Source organism: Ambystoma mexicanum, chromosome 2q, assembly GCF_040938575.1.
Source record: "Ambystoma mexicanum isolate Mex_15411 chromosome 2q, UKY_AmexF1_1, whole genome shotgun sequence".
Classification (NCBI taxonomy): domain Eukaryota; kingdom Metazoa; phylum Chordata; class Amphibia; order Caudata; family Ambystomatidae; genus Ambystoma; species Ambystoma mexicanum.
The window spans coordinates 414043157-414065928 of record NC_090924.1 but is presented as its reverse complement, the minus strand read 5'-3'; positions in this window follow the sequence as shown (position 1 = coordinate 414065928).

Genomic DNA, 22772 nt, shown 5'->3' with positions numbered 1-22772 from the left:
GCGTGCCCGCAATGGCACAATTTGCAATACTGCCATTTCCACTCAAATGAGATTCTGTCACTGTGTTCCAAAAAGTATGCAGAGACTGCAGAGTATGTACAGTGACTATATGCTTATTGCTGTCATGCTTCTTTCTAATGAGCAAATTGCATTTCTATACACATGTTTCTGCAATGCATATGCCACTGGCCAGATTCTTGGGTGCATGGGCATATTGTGCTGTGGTGGTTGTGGCCAGCGCCTAGACTCTTGGGTGCATGGCCTATTGCCAATTGTATCATATGGCATTTTTAATGCACCTATCGACTAGTTTTGCAAGGCGCAGCGAGGCAAGTGAGGGGGAACAGAAGGGAGACAGAGATAGTGAACCTACTCGGCCAGGTGCCACTCAGATCACCCAACTGCATGGGGTGGGGAGGGGGAGGAGAAAGTGTAGTACATGGGAAGAAGACAGAATGACAAAAAGTAAAAATACGGTCCAATTGTGCCAATTGCAAAGATAGGTGCAAACGTCAGGTGGGTCAGGAACTGTTAGCGATACAGAAAACAATCCCAAACAGGGTGGTTTTCTAGAAAGGCAGTGCAGGGGTTCGCCTCACAGGGGGAGGTGCCAAGGGCCCGATATCACAGGGTCGTCAGGTAATCAGTGCTGAATCAGTTTACGGCAGGCAGTCAGCTGGGGAGAGCAGGAGAAAAAGCAGACACAAACAGAAAGCTTTTGAGGTGCTTCAGGCACCGGCAATGGTTCTCCTCACGTTTCAGGGAGGCAGGGAGGCTGTTGCAGAGGGAGGCCCCAGCCAAAAAAAAACATCTACCACCAACTGGTTGCTTGCAGAAACGATTACCCTGAGGGAGTTGGAGGTGGGTGAGGGAAGAGCTTGAACACAGAGATATATATGAAGGTTGAAGGTATTGAGGTCCCAGGGCCCAGAAGGCCTTGTGCATAATGCATAGGGTTTTCACCTTGATTCCTCGCAACCACTGGGAGCTACTGCAGACATTTCGGTGCAGAAGAGATACTATTCCTCTACTGGATGTGTTGCAGAGGGCAGAGAGTGGAAGCAGGCAGATTTAAAAAGAGCCTGTTTCAATAGTGCAGCCTAGACAGAAGCACGGCTGCGCAGACAGTGAACTTTGGAATCCTTGCTTTATGTTGGTAAAATACATGTAGTGCACCTTTTGGTGGCATATTTGTATGATTTACATAGGAGATGAGTCAGTGGGGAAAACATTTCGTAGCATTGTCAAAGGAAAGGAGAGAGTTTCTTTTTCGATATTAAATTAGATTGTATGTTATGGGCAAATGAAAACGTTCCAAGCACATACCACTGAAGTGCCACTTGATGGTAGGGGATGGGGAAAAAACAGTATGCTTTTAAAGAAGGTAATGGACGGTCAGTGGCAGATACCATGCGCAGAGGCATTTATAAAACAGTGGTGAACATACTGCAGAGAAAGATTTCATTCCTCCATTTTGTGCTGATGGGTGCTCATGTGGATGAATGTGGATGTACAAATCTTGCAATCTTTTACTGAACTTTCTAGTGGACGTGCGTTTGCGTGACAGGACACTTGTAGGCTAAATTTGTAACGGTACCTATGAAGTGTTATGCAGAACTGACACTGCTAGATGCTAACGTTTTGGATGGCATTGGTGGAATCGTGTATGCCTATTTAACCCGTACCCAATGAGGTAGTGGTGGACAAAAGATAATGGAAAGGGAAGAAGGACTGCTCCTGATTTACTGGGGTGCGGCCCTCGCAGTTCTTTGGGAAGCGCACATGCCTCAATCTACGCTTCTCACCATGCTGCCCAATGGACATGGAACTTTGGGGATTGTGGTTGTGGTTCACAGGAAGGGGCGGTCATACTGTTGTACATTACTCTGCATAGTGAGGCTGGCTGACATGTCGAAAGGCATTGTGTTGACTTTGGGTGATTCCTTTGTGATAGATCTGCACAATTATGCCCTAGATAGACACTTCGATACAAATTTTGGTTTGGAAGGAGTGGACGCATTGTGGAAGACTGTGCATGAGCGCAGTGTCACCGACATACATGCACTTTGCAAAGGACTGGCCACTTTTGCTACTGCCGATGTTATCGTCATCCACTAAGGCAGCATGCATATGGGTTACGTGTCTTGTTTAGGTCTGTCCCGTTGACTGGAGACGTTGCCAAATGTAGTGAAGAGGCTTTTTCCTACTGCCAAGGTGCTTTTCTCATCCATCACACCACAAGGAGTTTGGGTGTTATGCTCACCTGGTCTCCACAGGGGCGTTGGGGCGTGGTTGGAGCCCTCCCTGGACCTAGCTCCCATGGATCAGCTCTCTCCCCCAGTCACTGCGTTGTCGAGGAACCAGGATATTGACTCTGCTCCTGAGACAGGATGAGAGACTGTGAAAATGGTGTGGTGACATTGTGATTCCCCTCAGCCCTTTCGTGCCAGAAGGTTGTGATCAAGAGCTTGCCCATGCAGGCTCACCTGATTTGATTGAATGATGAGCTCTCCATCCTGCTTTCCTCCAGCAGGGGCACTGTAGATGGACCTAGTTGCTTTACTGGTCCTTGGCGTGAAGGTCCAGACCGGCTTCGACCATTTAGTCGGAAGGGTTAGTTTTGTAACTGTGATTATTGTTCGTATTGATTGTGTTAATTTTCCTCCATGATTATTGTCTGTAACCCTATATTGCCCTTTCTCTCTTCCTTAGGTATGAAGATGACCAAAGAATGTGTGATGACAAAGTCTACTCCGGAGGAGCTACCAGAGGTAAGTTGTCTCTACCTGAAGCTCGCTGCTTAGAGTATGAATGTCTATGCAAGTGCTAACCTTGTGTTTCCTTTCCCTTTGCAGATGCAGCTGGTCGGTACCTTAAGGGGGCGGATTCCGAACTCCTACAAGTGGTTGGAGATGAAGATCCGTAAGGATGGTGCGTCGGAAGAAGATTCCGTGTTGATGGAAGTTCGGGATTTGTAAGGATGCTGGGCGGCACCCGGGAGGGCTGCAGATCCAGGTAAGGTATGCGCGTTGCTGCAGAAGGGGAAGCGATAGCAGTGCTTCCAGCGATAGTGCGGCTGACTGAGGTAAGAGGCACGCGTAGTTGTGGAAGTGAAGCGATAGCAGTGCTTCCAGCGATGGCGTGGCAGACCCAGAAAAAATGCGTGCGTAGTTGCAGAAGTGAAGCGATGGTGTGGCTTCCAGCGGTGGTGAGGCAGACCCAGGTAAGTTGCGCGTAGTTGTAGAAGTGAATCGATGGTGTGGCTTCCAGCGATGGTGAGGCAGACCCAGGTAAGATGCGCGCGTAGCTGCAGATGTGAGGCGATGGTGTGGCTGACCTCCGGGTGAGATGCTGGAGGGTTCCGGAATCCGAGGATAAATGTGCTGAAACAGGTAAGGTCTTCTGAATGGCGGTAAGCATTACGCTGCTCCAGCAGACTAACGCGAAGCACCAGCATGCGGGTGGGGCCAGCTTATATAGTCTGGCCCCAGCCACTCCCTTAAGACACCACACTGAGGCCCCACCTTGCCACTCCTCCTGCCTTCTGCACATGCCTTCCATTCATTGTTAGGGCCCAGCCCTGTCCAGATGCACGTGCCTTCAACAGTCTGTGTGCAGAGCACACATTATAATGAGCTTGGCGCCAAAGGCACCAAGACTGGGTCCATTGGGACCCTGCAGGATGTGAAGTAGCTGGCCAATGACCAGTGGCCATGACAGCACTCCCCCTCAAGGCCCCTCTCAGGATTGTCCTTCCCTCTGGTCCCGGTTTGGTGGGGTTGTTCTGATGAAATTGTTTGATGAGTTGTGGAGCATGGACACATTCGGCTGGTTCCCAAGTACGATCCTGGGGCCCGTAGCCCTCCCAATCAATGAGATAATAAAGTTTTGAGCGTACTTTCTTGGAGTCCAGGATGTTTTTTACTTCATACTCAAGCTCCCCTGCGATAACCTCCTGTTCAGGTGGCATTGAAATTCGGGTGTCTGGTTTCACTGGCTTTAGAAGAGAGACATGAAAAACCGGGTGGATTCTCATGTTGGCTGGTAAATCCAATTTCATGGCCGCAGGGTTTATGATGGCCTTATTTGGATATGGTGCCAGGTATTGTGGCCGAAAGGCACATGGTCCCTTTAATGGAATGTGTTTGGATGCCAACCACACCTTATATCCGACGTGATATTGTGGAGCCTCTCGCCTATGTTGGTCTGCAAACTTCTTTTGTTGCTCCTTAGCACGGTTCAAGTTTTCGGTGGCTTCTTTAATGGACTGAGTGATTATCCTATGCAATGATGCAACAGCTGGCATCTCCAACTCGTCAAGGGGATCAAAGGAGGATGTTCTTAGGTGTCGACCGTTCATAGTGTAAAATGGGGTCTTTCCAGTGCTGGTGTGAATGGAGTTGTTGTATGCGAATTTGCTTAACTGTTTTTCCAGGACTCTCCTGTTTGTTGCAACATACTCTCAGGTATTGTTCCAGCGTCTGGTTTGTCATTCCATTTGACCATCGGTTTGGGGGTGATGACTCGTGGAAAGACAGAGGTCAATTTGGGCTATCTTACAACATCTTTTCCAAAAGGCCGAAACAAACTGAGTTCTCCGGTACGAAACCAGTACAGATGGGAAACCATGTATTCGAACAATCTGTTCCAGATATACTGTGGCCATAGTACGGTGGGAAGTCCTTTCAGTGGGATGAAATGCGCCATTTTGGAGAATAGGTCTACCACTACCAATATATTATTAAACCCATCACAGGGTGGCAAGGTCGATAATGAAGTCCAGTTCAAAGTATGCCATGGTGTTGGTGGTACTCCTAAGGGTCTCAATAGCCCTGCAAGGTTTCGTTTTTGGGCTTTGTTTTGCGTGCAGACTACACAAGTGGTAACAAACTGGGTTACATCCTTCCTCCAAGAGGGCCACCAATAATGGGCATGGATTTTGGCTCTAGTCTTGGAAATCCCAGGGTGTCCTTCCACCAAGGACTCGTGATAGTTTGCTATTATTTTGGTGCGTGTTTCCTTGTCTTGAACATATAGTCTTCCCTGGAAGTATGGCAGATTATTTTTGATGGAATATTGATCCCCCTTACTCTACCATTCCTTTGGGCAGACTGGTCCATATGACTTTGGGGATCAATTTTTAAGTCTTCCGAGCAGGTAGTTACGGTGATCTGGTGTTGAATCCTTTCTTCGGGAATAATGGCAATGGGGTCGACTGGATTGAAGGCGTCTTAGTCCTCTCCCATGTTCGATAGGGCGTCTGCCTTTCCGTTACGCACTCCAGGTAGATAGGTTATTATAAAATCGTACTCAGCAAAGAATAAAGCGCAGCGGAGTTGACGTGAGGACTGAGCTTTAGCTGTTTTTAAATATTGTAGATTACAGTGATCAGTAATAACAGTAACAGTGTGTTTGGACCCTAAAAGGTAGTATCTCTAGGTCTTGAAGGCTCCTTTGATTGCCAAGAGTTATTTGTCGGTAATTGCATAGTTCTTTTCAGGTGCTGAAAATTTGCAAGACCAAAATGCTATGGGATGGCGTTGTCCCGTCCCAGGGTCCTTTTGCGATAGCACGGCTCTCATAGCAATGCTGGAGGCATCCGTTTCAACCACATAGGGTAGATACGGTCGAGGGTGTCGAAGTACAGGTGCCGGTGTGAAGGCTTGTTTCAATTTCTGAAAAACGCTCTCTGCTTTGGCGGACCACAAGAATTTCTTATTTTTCTTTAGAAGGGATGTGATCGGATGGACGATCTGTGAGAATTGTGGTATAAACCATCTGTAGAAATTAGAGAATTCAAACACACTTTGTACCCCTTTGGTAGAGGTCGGGGAAGGCCAATTGAATATGGCCTCAATCTTGCGTGTGTCCATTCGAACACCCTGTGGAGTAAGCATAAATACCAAAAATTCAAACTGTGTGACGTGGAAGGAGCATTTTTCCAGTTTCGCAAACAATCGGTGCTGACAGAGGTTTTCCAGCACAGCTGTTACATGGCCAACATGATCTTCCTTGGACTGCGAATAGATGAGGATATCGTCGATGTAAACAAGAACACAGACATGTAATAGTTTGTGGTGTACATCGTTCATAAAGAACTGAAATGCTGCTTTCGCATTGCGTAACCTGAAGGGCATCACCTGATACTCAAAAAGTCCATATTTGGTCCGAAATGCTGTTTTCCACTCGTCACCACTTTTAACTCGTACGAGGTGAAAAGCCCCCGGAGGTCTAGCTTCGTGTAGATCCGAGCGCTCTTTACCTGGTCGAGTAGTTCTGGGATGAGTGGCAGAGGATACCTATTCTTAACCGTAATTTGGTTCAATGCCCTGTAATGGATGCACGTTATGAGGTCAACTTCCTTCTTGGGTATGCAGAAGAGCGCTGAGGATTCAGGGGACTTAGATGGATGAATAAAACAGTTTGCCAGGTACTGATCTAGGTAGGTTTGTAGGTGTTGATTTTCTTGCTCTGTCAAGGCATATATTCGACTGCACAGGATTTGGACCCCGGGTATCAGCTAAATCTGGCAGTCATAGGGTCTATGCGGGGGCAACGTATTTGCTTGTTCCTTTTGGAATACATCCCGATAGTCCAAATATTCCGGGGGTAAGGTGCTCGCAAGAGCAAGAAGTGCCTTTGCTTTGGATTTGGATTTCTGCAAGTTCTTAGGATAACAGGTTTTGGCGCATTCTTGCGGAAAGGTCAGTACTCATGTTTTCCAGTCTATTCTGGGATTATGGGTCTCCAGCCACGGCATTCCTAGGATCATCTGGAACTGTGGTGCTCCAATAAGATCAAAAGAGATGTTTTCTCGATGACCGTCCTGACATATTAGCATAACTTTTTTGGTGTGTTGCGTTACTGGTCCAGAAGATAGTTGATAGCCATCCACTGCAGTTAGGTTTTCCTCCTGCGATTTATGCTGAAGAGGAAGGCCTATTTGTGCGGCTAGATCCTGATCAATATAGTTACCAACTGCTCCACTGTCGATATATGCCTCAAAGGCATGACCCATCATTGGTTTCTGAGGGTTGACTATAAGTACCGGAATGACTAGGTGTGAGGTCTGAACTGCTTTCTTTCTTTTGCTCGACAAGGGGACCCCTACCCTTGTCGGGCACTGGAGTTTTCCGGAGCCGAAGCATCGTCTTGCTCGTTATCGTTATTGTCCGTTGCACCTACAGTTTTCCTAGGGGGTTTCGCTGGGCAATCTCGCAGAAAGTGTACAGCCTTGCTACAATATAAACAAAGTTGTTGTTGCCTCCTTTTTTCCCTCTGTGCCTTAAATATGGGGGCCTGTAACCCCCCGATTTGCATGGGTTCAGCTGCTTCATGAGCCTTGACTTGGTTGTCCCTGGTTCGCATGCAGACTGTTCTCCCTTCAATTCTTCTGCAATCTAATTTCCAGTCTTGTAATCTATGATCCAGTTGCAACGTCAGATTAATGTACTCTGTACAACCTTCTGAAGGATTGACCACTTGGGCTAACACATCCTTTAATTCCCCACGTAGTCCTTGATAGAATAACGTGGTCCTTTTTTTTTCGGGCCAGTTGGTTTGTGCAATGAGGCGATTAAAGGTGGCTATATATGTCAATAATTCCTGATTCCCTTGTATTAGAGACAATAGTTCGTTATCCAGAGCTCGTCCTTGGGAGTGTCTCGCAAACAACTTTTCCATTTCCTGTTGGAACCTCCCAAAGTCGTGGAGTACTGGGGTCATCCAGTCTGCAGCACTGCCTCCTAAATACGGAAGTACGAAGGCCACTCTGGAACTGTCGTTCGGGAAAGCCCCTGGACGGCACATAAAGTGCAGGCGACACTGATTCATAAATATCGCATATTTGTTGGGGCCGCAGGTAAACCATTCGGGTGGAGCCAACGGTACAGCCCCTGGGAGCACCACTTGCACTGGTGGTGATGGTTGCACAGGAGTTGGAGTAATTCCAGGTAACAGGACTTGCCCCGCATGTGTTTGAATTACCTGCCTTGCCAGTTCATCGGTTCTTTCTTGTGCAACAATAAGATCCCTTCTTAATGAATTAGTCTCTTGTCTGGAGGCATGCACTTCAGCTCGTAGTTCCCCCAACAATTGGGTCAACTCGTCAGTCTCTTAAGCATACATAATGCCCAGGCAGAGATTCGGAGAGGCTTTGTGTTCTGTCGCGCTCACCTGGTCTCCACGGGGGCGTTGGGGCGCGGTTGGAGCCCTCCTGGACCTGGCTCCCGTGGATCAGCTCTCTCCCCAAGCCACTGCGTTGTCGAAGGACCTAGGATATTGACTCTGCTCCTGAGAGAGGATGAGAGACGGTGAAAATGGCGTGGTGACGTCGGGATTCCCCTCACCCCTTTCGTGCCAGAAGGTTGTGAGCAAGAGTTTACACATGCAAGCTCACCTGTTTTGATTGAATGATGAGCTCTCCGTCCTGCTTTCTTCCAGCATGGGTGCTGTAGATGGACCTAGTTCCTTCACTGGTCCTTGGCGTGAAGTTCCAGACCAGCTGCGACCATTCCGTCTTGAAGGTAAGTTTTGTAACTGTGATTATTGTTCGTATTGATTGTGTTAATCTTCATCCATGATTATTGTCCGTAACCCTATATTGTCCTTTCTCTCTCCCTTAGGTATGAAGATGACCAAAGAACGTGTGATGACAAAGTATATTCCGGAGGAGCTACCAGAGGTAAGTAATCTCTACCTGAAGCTCGCTGCTTAGAGAATGAAAGTCTATGCGAGTGCTAACCTTGTGTTTCCTTTCCCTTTGCAGAGGCAGCTGGTCGGTACCTGATGGGCAGATTCCGAACTCCTACAGGTGGTTGGAGATGAAGATCTGCGAGGATGGTGCGTCGGAAGAAGATCCCGTGTTGATAAAAGTTTGGGATTGGTAAGGATGCTGGGCAGCACCCGCGAGGGGCTGCAGATCCAGGTAAGGTATGTGCGTGGCTGCAGAAGGGGAAGCGATAGCAGTGCTTCTAGCAATGGTGCGGCTGACTCAGGTAAGAGGCGCGCGTAGTTGTAGAAGTGAAGCAATAGCAGCGCTTCCATCGATGGCGTGGCAGACCCAGGTAAGATGCGCGCGTAGTTGCAGAAGTGAAGCGATTGTGTGGCTTCCAGTGATGGTGAGGCAGAAAATGGTAAGATGCACGTGTAGTTGCGGAAGTGAAGCAATGGTGTGGTTTCCAACGATGTTGAGGCAGACCCAGGTAAGATGCGCGCGTAGCTGCAGAAGTGAGGCGATGGTGTGGCTGACCTCAAGGTTAGATGCTGGAGTGTTCCAGAGTCTGAGGATAAACGTGCTGAAACAGGTAAGGTCTTCTGAACGGCGGTAAGCGTTACGCTGCTCTAGCAGACTTACGCGAAGCACCAACATGCAGGTGGGGCAGGCTTGTATAGCCTGGCCCCAGCCACTCCCTTTAGACCTGGCCCTGAGGCCCCACCCACCTTGCCACTCCTCCTGCCTTCTGTAGGTGCCTTCCATGCATTGTTAGGGCCCCGCCCTGTCCAGATGCATGTGCCTTCCACAGTCTGTGTGCAGAGCACATATTATAATGAGCTTGGCGCCAAAGACTGTGTCCATTGGGACCTTGCAGGATGTGAAGTAGATGGCCAATGACCAGTGGTCATGACAATGGGACAATGGTCCTGCATGTTGCTCCGAGCCAGATGCAGGAAGGTGTCTCATCAACAGAAGCTTGCATACCTTTCTGTCCCATCGTGGGATGTTCTTCTGCTACAATGACCTCATTAGTTGTGGAAATGCAGAGTTTTTCCAAGCAAATGGTATTTGGTTGTCGCCCATTGGTAATGCTGTTTTGTTTACCCGTCTACAAGATGCAGTGAAGAGTTTGTGTAACAATGTCCGCACAAGAAAAACCTAAATCAAATAAAAACCAAAAAAAGGTGTTTCTCTAGAAGCATCTACAATAATCCCTCCAAAAAAAGGCTCTTTTCGGAGCTGCCCCTTACAACAAACTCCCCCTACCCTGGTTGTACGTTATTCCCCCACATCCGCATGCAGCACAAAAGCTACATCCAGGGATTTTGAGGATGGCAGCTATGGAAATGGGACTGTGGAGGCAGAGGGATTGCACAACGTTTCAGGGCGAGGTGTTTACTCAGAGGACTGTTGTACAGAACTGATATTGCTACATGGAGAGCTCTTCAATGTCATCGGTGGATGCCTTTGGAACTTTTTAGCAATACGCAATGACGGCGTGCTGGAAAGAAGAAAGTAGAAAGAGAAGAAGGAATGTTTCTGGTTTATTGGGGCACAGCCTTTGCCGTCCTTGGGGAAATGCACGTGCACATACTCCCATTTTCAGCATGCTAGCCATGAGATTGGGACAGTGGGAACTATCGCACCTTTGGGTGTCGGTCACAGGAAGGACCGTTCATAATTTTCTCCATTATTGTGCGCACTGAGCCAGACTGACATGGTTGCTATTACTTGCAAACGCAATGTAGCACAGCACATTTGGACCACCATCACTTGCAAGGCAAACTTATGTGGCCTGCTACTCTGTTCTGAAAAGCTGCACACAGATTGCAGAGCAGCTCTGGGGTGTGGCCTTTTGTAGGGTTCCTTTGGAGAACTTGTACCCGGAAAACAGGACTACAATGTTCAAACACATACATGCATGTGCAACGGCACATTGTGCTGTGTTTGTAACCGCGTATTTTCCGAAAAACACTGTCCGAGGGTCCGGATCATGTCCCCCCAAATAAGGGCCCACGTGCACTGTGGGTGCAGTCCAATGGTGACATCGCCACTGTTCTCCTTTGCGTTGGCTGTTGGCAGGACGCGTTTTGGGCGGAATACATTGTGCGCATGTGCATAAGTGTTGTATGCACTCTGTTGCCATTTGTCTACTGAATAATAGTGCGCCACACATGTGCCGACCATTTTGGGAGACGGTGGATGTTTATAGGGTTTAGCAGTGCGATCTTTATCTCTATAGCTACCTGTAGGACATGGGTGGGTATAAAACAGGAAATTAACCCATAGATGGAGGATGACAACCAATACATTTGCTTCTTCATAAATAATAACAAATGATTCAATCTTTTTTTACTTTAACACAAAAAAATGTAAATAATATTGCATATCTAAAAAACACCCAATGGTGTAGAAATAATTCAAATATAAAACACAATTAATACCTTTTTCAAAAGATCCACAACATTCAACCCTACATACCATTCATATCACTTTTTCAAGCCAACATCCATGCACACAAAAAACTCTATGACCAATTAATTATGGTCACACTCCAATGTATAAATATATTGTTGTTCGGTATTCGATCCTTTTGTTACAATCTTCACATATGGATAACCGCATATATCCAATTAGGCAGTATGTCGACACGTGTTTCGAGTTGTATTTTCTAGACTTTACTCAGTCCACTGTTTACACCAACCCTTCAGGACAAACAACAGGAACAACAGTAACGTCCCTTTCGATCAAGCACGGTGGATCAAATTGCCTAAAAACAATGGAAATAAAAACCTTTGATTACATATTTCCTTTTTGTCATCCTCCTAGTTTCATCACACACTATTATTGTGTCAAAATGTCTGCATATAGCACGTAGTGTTGTATCCATTTCCATCTTTTCGTTAGAGATATGAAAAACAACTACCAAATGAATAAATCCTGTATGTGCCCTACTGGAAATCCTTAACTCATGAGAACAACCATATAAGGATGCCATCCACAACATACAGTTCGACACTGAACCATAATACATTAAAGATTATCTATTTTTCCTTTCTTGACCAATCAAAAGCACTTACTCAGGACACAACGGATAACCGTTCCCTCGAAGTGTTTCAACAGCCCAATCTTACTCACGGACTTATTTTAGTCGTATGTGTAGTAACCTTAACACGCCTGACTCTTACGATGTAGAATCATCGACTTCTGGCATACACCTAAACCAATATCAAAAAGGTTGCTTATTTCTGTTTTTTACCATTTAGCTAAAGGGCTGTCTCACGTTCTCTTCATGCCATCTCACCTTGTTATGGTGGACTCTTTGTTCGAAGTGGAAAATATCCCAGTATTGCCTTTTTCCTTTCGTGACTCGGCGGGTTTCACAAAGTAGATGCCGATTTCAGAAATATTTCCTGAAGAAAGATTATGTAAATACCTCTTAGTTTTAAATAAAAGGAGCCGAATAAATCACGTCTCCCAACTCCCCCATTGTGTGTCTATGTCCCACATGACGTCAACAAAGTGCCAAAGTTAGTGAGCATAGCTACATTTCATCGTGTATCCCGCATTAGTTCACAGTGCCCGGCTTGTCTTAGCTCCGCAACTATGTTATAGGTGCGCAGCAGTATTTAAAGTGTAACAAATTAATCACGTCATTCTCCAACTAAATGATAGATGCGCGGCACTATTTAAGGCACTCAACGCTGCACATCTACAGCTTCGACACGACACGCGGCAACCTCTAAAGCCTGGACACTACTTCTCAAAGCCTCACATGTCTGTAGTAGCTCTGCGGTTACACAAACCTTCTACCCGCATTCGCAAACGTGCATCCATTCCTTTTTATGTGCGAACGCTAGATTCAGCATCTAAATGATGCCCTTCCTTACCTGCTTATCACAGAATGCTTCCTCTCTATGGTAAACAGTGAACGCGACCGACGCCAGTTCCTATTTATATTGTAAGCTGATCGGCCTGCCTTTTACCATAGGCATAGAAACAGGACTGGTTCCCTATATTACAAATCAAGCTTTTTCTTTGATCTTTCTGCAATGATAGAAGGGTTCTTTGTTTATTTTTTCTCCTCTATGGATATCCACTTTGTTTGTATATAAAAATTATACCCAAACTATTTTGCTCCCAATTGGAGACTTCTTTTTATGCATAAAATATCATACAACATCAAGAATGTGACGCGCCCAAATGACATGCCTCCTTCGGGCTAAATGTCCAGTCATGTTGACTTTACATCATATGTTGAATATATTTGCTGATTTTGAATTTTTCGCTGGTAAACCAACGAGAGATGAGTGGTTTCACCCCAATATCTCCCACACTTCCATCTCAGGGGTATCAATTTCAGGGTACTCGAGGTATCCGACCGAGAGGCTACACCTCATCTAGACTCAATATACTTAATGGGTGATAAGGGTATGGACATGGGTGGGTGCCTCCACCTAATTACTGTTCTTTCGCATATGCTGCACAGTGGCGGTGTTACCAGGACACAGAGGAACAGATACACAGGCGTGTACTTGCACAACGACCAAACGTCCACTCCTACACTTAATCATAGGTGGTGCACAACATGCGGCCATGCGGAGCATGCTGGCATCGTACTGATGGCTCCATTATCATTGTGGATAGGCTGGCCAGCTGCGGTGTCAGTAGGACACCTACCTTTTCCTTAATTGCATTCATTCCAATGACGACTATGTGCCGCAGAGTCAGACCGCCTTTAAAAAAAGAAAACAATACCACATATACACACACCAACATTTTAATATTAACGTTTATTTGAACACATTCATGCACACCATTAGGAAAGGGAATGGGTAGTAGAACTGGATACATATTGAAGTTGGTTGTGCGGGGAGGAAGGATTGCGGTATCACCGTAACGCCTCACCTCACACAGATTTTGAGGGGATGGCGGCCTCTGACATGGGGAAGGGGTACACGTGCAGGTCTGCCAGTGCTGTTTTATTTTGTCCACAACATACCCTTGTATGCAACCTTTAAGGCAACACAATTGTTCACCAATTTTTCCACTTTGGATTGCAGGCTGTCCATTTTCCCATGCGCAGAGTTTCTTTCCTTTCCTATGCACGTATGCTGTTGTGGAAGGGGTGCCGCTTGTGCTACCTTGCTTTCCTTTCCAATATGTTCTGTTACAGAAAAGAAAATCTGTTTGTGATGTCCTGGGTGTTAGTCTTAGCAGTGCACGGTGGTGGCGCGAGTTATGGTTGCTTAGCTTACCATAACTGGTGAAATTCAGGGTTTTTTCGGTTTTACTTGGAACGTCCCTTCAACAACGTTTTTTCACTGAATTTCATAGGTTTTTAGTAGCACAACTTAACCATAATGTCCCTTTAACAATGTTTTTTTCACTGAATTTCATAGGTTTTTAGTAGCTCAACCTAACCATAACACTACTTTAACAAAGCTTTTTCACTGAATACAGATATTGATAGCATGATTTTGATAGGTGTTTACTAGGATTCTCTTACACTTTCCGTAAAGCAAAAAAAAAAAGCAAAGTTAGTTAGATGATAATGCATTGTAACTAATTTAACATCAACTACGTATTTAGAGTGCATTCATTTTGGTAATACTCAATACATAATTTAAGCAGAAGTCAACACTACAATGCAGAATACGCTATTTGTGTTAATTCTTTTGTTGATGATGTTCATAGCATTAAAGGAGTATTGCACTCAAAAATATTATTGGCCCGAGCGTTCAGGCATGTGTTTTTAAGCATACGCTGATGGATCGTAAAAACATTACCTATGACATCTCGCACTTTGAAACACTTGTCTATTGGCGCATTATACATGCCATATCATATCATATCATATCATATCATATCATATAATATGCACCTTACAGTAGTTTTCCTCACTTTTACATATGCAAAATCAGACATCAGGACGCGGCCATATTGTGCTAATCTTACCCGTTGCTGCATCGCCCTTAGCTCAAGTGCTTTATTGCCACTAAATCATATGCCCCGACCCTGAAGCTGTCATCACCATTCCTAGCGATATTCTCCGCCTCTCTCCATGACGCTACTGTGCAGCGTAGCCAAACTTGCATCACCTACATCCTGACGTCAGTTGACGCAGAACCCGGAATATCAACACACATCCTCTCATATCACAGTGCGTCCCAATTCTGAATACAAAACACTATCTTTAAAGGAAACCGCAATACTCTGCAATTTATAATTTATAATGTGCTTTCATTTCACAATAAACTCTCTGAGAACATCCGCCGAATTCCATAATCAACAATTTCATTTTTTCTTTCTTTGTTCTGGATACACACATGTTTATCGTGATTCACAAGGTGTTCCTTTGGGTATAAGCGCATTGGATGGAGGCACCATGATTCCCAAGGCTTCTGCATCAGCTTGTTGCTAGATACTGTAAACGATGTCAAGTTACTCCTTGTAACCGGTACCGCGAAAGGGCATATGGGCCCAGGGCGATCGTCCCAAAAGATTGTGATGGTCATCCAGCCATTGAGGTGGATCAGCAACCGCTGGCTGAAGAAGCCATCAATTGGTATCTGGAAACGATGACATTTCGCAGAAAGGCAGGATGTAGCTGTGTATAAAACATAAGAGAAATGTGACCCAGTAGCTGTTCTTTATTCTAATATATTCTAATCGATCCATTACTTATGCACCGTGTAAAAACTAATTGTGAACACAAACGTGACAATGCAAACACAGAGAAAACAACGTGCAATGTTGGACTCTGCGATGTGATTGAGAGGTTAGTGCTATGCAGTGTGTTTAGCTCGCAATGTGAGGCCGATGCGGAAGTTGACAGAAGAATTTGAATAACACATAGACACCATTAGCCTAGAATTGGACGTTGGTGGAACCTCTGCGAACACAGACGTGGACTCCATGTATTTTTGTGCTGGACTACCCACGTGCCTGGCACAAATACAAGTACACACCGGTTGTTTCTGAGTGTCCTCACAATATGCCCAAAAAAACAAGCCATTGCAATGTTAACCAGCCATCCATATTAGTCATAAAGTGAAACCTTTACTCATTTATCTACAAATTCATCTAGAGTAAAACTTACATAATATTTGGCATTTCCATGCTCTCGGCGTAACGCAGAGTGTCCTTTCAAATCAACGAAGTTTTATGAAATGAAATTAAATGTTCTTTTGTCCAATTTTGGAATGCTGAACCTTTTGATATTTGACAGTTTTATATACCTCCCCCGTTCCTTTCCTCTCCCTTCATTTTCAAGGACGAAAAACAATAGAATGGTTTATGCCTTACTTGCTTTTGGTAAATGAAAGACACAAATAAACTGGGCAGGATGCAAGGGAGTAGACAGCCCAAGGAATTGACCTTGTCTCACACCGCATCCATTCACATGTGCAGCACGCACAGGGAGCAAACAACAGCCCCCACATTTGCAAATGCGCGGACAGCAAACACTGTTTGCCCCCCACCTTTTTCCTCCGGCACCTGTGTCAGACTAGACTATTTGTCACGGCTGGTCCACCGGGAAGTGTTACAATTCAAACAGTCTATTGGTTTTCCTTCCTTCCTCTGAGGAGTGTGAGTGACCAGTGTTTTAAGTGGGCCGGAGCCTGCCAGGGCCGTGCCCTGGCAGTCTCCAAGAAGTGGGGCTGAGCCAGGGCCCTGCCGTGGCTCTATAAATACTCTATAAATACTTTATTCTTCTCAATACCACTCTCCTGATCTCATTCCCTTATAGATGTGTACAATTATAATTATTATATTTTGTATTTTGGGGACTCTGCGCCTTCAGACATTACCCCCCATACCACCTGGACGTGCATGGTATGACACTACCCATGTGTCAACAAGCCACAACCACGCTAAATACCTTAGAAAACTCTATCTCTAACACAGCTGGTTTGGAGAAAATATTAAAATTATCTTTGAATTGTAGAGTAATGCTTAAACTTAACCTTGACGTGGACCAAGGACTAGTTAATGCAGCACTTGGTACAGTTGTTGGTTTCAAACATACCCACGTGACAACAACATTCAGTTTGTCAATATTCTCTTTGCCAAACTATCAGAAGTTAAAAGGATAGGACGCTCAACAGCCCGTTTCTTTCTTTTTTTTTAAAGACATGCATGTACGCAGAGAACAATGTTCTCTAACTCTACCATACGCAGTCACCATTCACAAATCACAAGGTCTTACCCTAGATAATGCATTGATAGATATTGGTAGCACAGTCTTTAAAGAAGGCATGAGCTATGTAGCTCTTTCACGCTCACGTACACTTGACGGACTATTTCTTATCAACTTTGATGCAAGTAAAGTAAATGCTGATATTCCTTGCATTGTAGAATACAATAGACTGCGTTCACTCTACACCTCCCATCTAAAAACCTATCCTCTTCCACAAAAAGCAAAACGTTGTAAAAGGACTACTTCAGACTGAAACGATACAGGATCTCACAGCAATTTCTCCAAAGAAAATAAAAGAAGCTAATAATTCATCAATGACCACAACCAAAGAGGGATCTACTGCACAAACCAAACCAACTACCTCTTCAAAGAAACACTGCACACTCCCAACAAATGATTTAGACACAGAACTGTCTGGTCCATTCAAATTTTCAAATAGAACTGGTGTAAATTGCTAGGCAAATGTAGCAATCAATATTCTATTCAATTTCCACCATTTATTGACAACATTTACTTACACAGTACAGACCAATTGTGTTTGCAACTGTAAGTCATTCATAGAAATGCACCCAACAATCCTGACAAAATTTACAGTGTTTCTGGAATAAGGCAGGAATTTGACTACTGTACTGGAATGTGAAATTCACTATAAACACACAAGAAGATCCACAAGAATTTCTAATGTACTTAATACAAGTACTAGAAAACAAAAACATACCTATAAATGAAATCTTCCAGATTTCATACATGTGGAAACATACATGCACTCTTTGCAGCCAAGTAATACAAGAACACGTTCCTAATGAACGCTTCGTATATGTATCCATACCTAACTGTGAATCCATTCCATTTCAGCAACTTGTACAAAATGCAAACCATAGCAGATTATGTACTACCTGCAATTCAGATAATCGCTCCACCTTACAAATACAGACACATAGTAAATAAGTAATACTAATGCTTTAACGTTACAATGCAGATGGTACCAAAAACAACTGCAAACTGACTGGATTCACGCATGGTCAAGTATCACTTGATAAGAAAACCTTTACAACAATAGGTATAATCTACCATGCAGGTGCCACAACCAATGCAGGTCACTACACTGCATATGTAAAAAAGAAATGTGGATGGTTTGAATGTAATCATACTACCATTACTCTAAAATAGAGATTACCAGCAAATCTTGTAAAAGCTTACTTAATATTCTTAAAACCAAAATGTAATTACTAATCTGTCTATGAACATAAACAAAACTTCAAATTCAAAACTATGAACACTTAGAATACACCAACAGGTATCTAACTGCCCCAAGATTCTCCAACAAGCAAACAGATAGATGAATACCATGAAACAAGAAGTAAACAGTTAGATTTAATACATTTATTTATTTGTATATGGCTTTAAAAAAAACCTTTACAAATTCAAAACAATCAGAATTTACATGTGAAATCACAGAGTACAAAATACAGAGTGCAGAAATTCTATAACCATAGCAAACAAAACAATTTCATATTTCAAGCAAACAAATGAAATACAATAATCTCATATACGATTAGAACAGGAGAGGAAGAAAAATAAAGAGACAAAAGATACCAAACTAAACATACGAATGAAACAAATAGAATTACCATTTAAAAATCCAAACTTCTAACATTAGTTAAAAAGCAGCATTCTAGTCAGTTAAAATGTAACTGCTTATATTCCACCAGATATTAAAACAGACAAAATAAAATTCTTCATACACACATTAGCTTCCTGAAGTTTATAACAATGTACTAAAATACTCATATATACTTAGTTCGTAGGAAAATGTCATTCAGTTATATGTACAATCTAAAATAGATCACTTTCTTCTTTCAAGAATATAATTACTTCCAATTGCATCGGAACTTGCTTGTCAAACAGTATGCATTTCCAGACTTGTTCCAAATACACATTATATACATCCGGCACAAATCTGGCAAAATAAAACAATCTCCTTGACAACAAAACTGGGCATTCCAGCAACAAGTGTCTCAACGTTTCCTTAGAGGATGGTACATTACAGTATCTACGTGTAATTAATGAGTTTACTGAAGTAGATCTTGCCATCATTATTTCTCCCGTGAACATAACATTGAATTTGAATCTTAAAAAACAATTTCTCCATCTTCTATTCGGAAAGAGATACAAATATGGTTCCATTTTGCCCATATATTTTTAATATGATACCATATGGGCATATAACCTGAATTTAGTTAGTTCTTGGATTGTCATTGCCCAATCAGCATTTTGCAAAAGCTGTTTTACTTTTTTAGGATTCTCTATAAGGGTTGTCAAAGAAGCGCCCACTCGGGCCAATAATATAGTGCATATTTCCAACAGTTTGAATAGGAATATTGATTTCGGACTGCCCTGCTTTAACCGCACTGACAAATCATTGTACAGATTATTTTCTGTTTGGACAATTAAGCTCTGAAATAATTGGAGACATTTCCACTCCACAATACTTTTAAAAGATTGGAGTCCAAATTCGTAGCGAATTGCCACTATAGGGACACAGGGCGGTAAGCAGGCAATCAGTTTTCTAAGTAAGGATGATTCTAACCTATTCACATCCAATTTACACTTAATAAATGGGATTTCACTTCCGTACAATATTTTCGGTATAGCTTTTAATTTATAAAATCTCATAGTGGGTGCGTAAGAAAATCCTCCAAATTTATTATCCACTACTCTCAATTGTGTACTGCATACTTTGACTTTAGAAAGATAGTGATTTAGTATTTGTTCACTATTAAGTTTTGCATTTACAAAAAAGCCCAGATATATCATAGAACTCTTGATTGCTAATTTACATTTCTCTAAAAACCAGCTTTTTGTATTTAAAGATCTTTTCCCACTAAAGCATAGAATTTGAGATTTTGATGGATTCACCTCTAGCCCGTCGTTTGTCATATATTTAGCAAATGCCAGTAGCAGGCGCTGTAGTCCTACTGGTGATCTGTCAAATAATAGAAAATCGTCAGCGTATGAACACCAACAATATTTCTTGCCTTCTAAATTTGGTTGTATGAAGGCTGCCTTCTCGAGCACCGGGCCTATGTCAGATGTATATAGATTATATAATGTTGGAGCAAAAATACAGCCCTGACGCAGTTCATTAGATGTTTTTATTGGCTCAGAAAGCCAACCCTCAGAGCTCAGGCGAACTTGGATCATAGACCCTTCATGCAGATGTATCAAGGTATCTAAAATATCTCTCGGAAGTGTCATTAGGGCAAGTTTCCTCCATAAAATAGTTCGATTCACCCGGTCAAAAGCAAGAGATAGGTCCATGCTAGCCAAGTATACCGGGCTCTCCCCCTTTTGCCATCCCAATTCTTGGAGTAAAGAGATCACCAACCCTCCCGCTAATGTTCCAATACCTTTTCTGAAGCCAAATTGGCATGATGAATAGATTTTTCCATTAGTAGCCCATTGCTCAATCCTTTGGAGCAGAAGGCTAGCATATATCTTTGAATCTGAGTCCATCAGGGCAATAGGCCGGTAATTCGAAGGCGGTCTCCCTTTTTATAAATCGGGATAATATAACTCATATTCCATGAACTGGGGATTACCTTTGTTCTACTTATATCCTCGAAAAGGAGAAAAAGGGCTTTTGACCATTTGTCCTTATTGCCCTTGAAAAGGGCATTAGAGAGCCCATTAGGCCCTGCTGCTCTAGAGGAGCTTGCCCTGGTAATCCTCTCTGAAATTTTTAATAGAGAAATTGCCCGACCACTGCTGCGTTTCCCTTTTATGATGTTGCGGGATTAGCTCATTACCTGCATACAGTTTCTAAAAATATTCTATCCAGATTTGTTCATTGATTGGGTTAAGATTATGTACCACCGGGACTTTTGAGTTTCTGTTTATGAGCTGCCAAAATTGTTTTACGGAATTATTTTTTAAGGAGCTCAACATTTCTTCATTATCCGCTTGAAACAGCATATATTTATAGTTTCTGATCCAATTTCTATATGTCTGTTTCACGTATTTGATTCCCTGCGTTCTAGACTCTTCTGAAATTTCGAGCAGAAAAATTTGCCTTATTGTGCGGCGTAATAAAATCTTGCTTGCTCGCACTAGGGAGTCAAATTTGTGTTTATGTTTATGTGGAGCCGATGTTGTAGGTCTCTTTACTGATTTATCAATGAGGCTTTTTACATAAGGACCAAAGTGGGTATGTGTAAATCTAATTTTTTTCTCTTCAAAGGTTGTATTTTCATGATCCTTACAGAAGAGATAATTGCATGCACTAACATTACCCGGGTGCCAAATAATTCTATTATTTCCTGGATTTATGCTCAGCTTGCTTATCATCATCTTTTGCAAGGTAATTTTCCTGGGAATATATAACTCCAGTTCCAGCATCTTGTGATCACTCATCAATGTAGAGCGTAATCTTAAACTCTCGATCATATTAAACAAATCAGAAGATATATATATATATAATCAATTGAAGAGGATTTATCTCCCAATGTCCATGTAATATAGGGTGCATCTGTTCCTATAAAATCACACGTGGCTTTCAAGCCCCATGCTTTAAATAACACACTCCAACATGAGCGATCATTTTTCCTGTAAGTCATTGCCTCATATTTCTCCATAGTTTTATTAGTGAGCTCAGGCCTTGCATCCAGTAAGGTATCGGCGATACTGCTGTTCCATCCTTTGATATCAACATATTTGTATTCAAATCCCCCATCACCATTATCTGTAACCCTGAGTATTTGCCAAGGCATTTCTCCATGATTGATTCCATTTCATTAGTTAGTTTACAAATATGTGAGCCTGGAGACCAGTATATGTTCCATATTAATATATGATCCATACTCTCCACTTTAATTAAAGCCCCCAGCGCATATGGTGGAATAAAGAATGTTTCAATCAGGGTGATGCCGATGCCCAGTTTAAGTGCCAAGAGTAAACCCCCCTTCGGTCGACCGATCCGGCCCTTAGAAGCCAGAATATGTAGGCACTCGAAGCCATCCATCTGGGCATTGGCAGTCATCCAAGTCTCTTGGATACATATTATGCTTTTCGTTCTTAACAACTGGCATAACTCAGTTGATGAGAATAGGTGATAGTTCCCTCTAGAATTCCATGACAATATTGTGAGGGCTGTTTCCTGATTTATGATTGTTGCTTGAGATTTTGCAGCTGGAATATTGAGTCCCGAAGGCTCAAGGCAAGCCATCTCCAGCTCGGGTCTTGTTCCTCCGGGCTTACTGTGTTTTTGTTTTTCGTTGTGACTGGTCCTCCCCTGGGGCCCGCCATGACTTGTTCCTGTGTGTTCAGACCCTCATTCACAGTATTGCCATCCCCGAAGATAAGAATGTCAAATCCCCTCATGTTAAACTGATCAAGTTCCCGCAAGACATTTTCGAATACCAAGTTTGAAAAAAAGACCAATCTTACGTGGTCCAAACAATGTGGATGGATAAAATCTACCCTTTTGATGTCTGCAGAAGTCAAATTGGCTAATGTTGGAATCTCATTCAAGAGTTGCAGACTTCTATTGCGATTCATTGCAGGATGTGATCCGCAATCAAAGAGAGGAAATAATTGTATGCTCGGGAGTTCCAGAAAGCATGGTTTTCTCCACGGAATGTGTTTGAGTTCCGTTTCCATATAATATCTCGGAAAATGTTCCTCTAAATCTCCTTCCCCTATTCCATCCCCTGGCTCTTGATTAGGCCCGGGCACGGACCCAGATTTGGGGCCGGGATTAGCTCCCCAGGAGTTTGAATCTGGGCGTCTAGGGTTCAGAGACCCCTGTTCACCCTGGTTACCATCAACTTCCTGTTGCATCATGTTAGAGGCGGA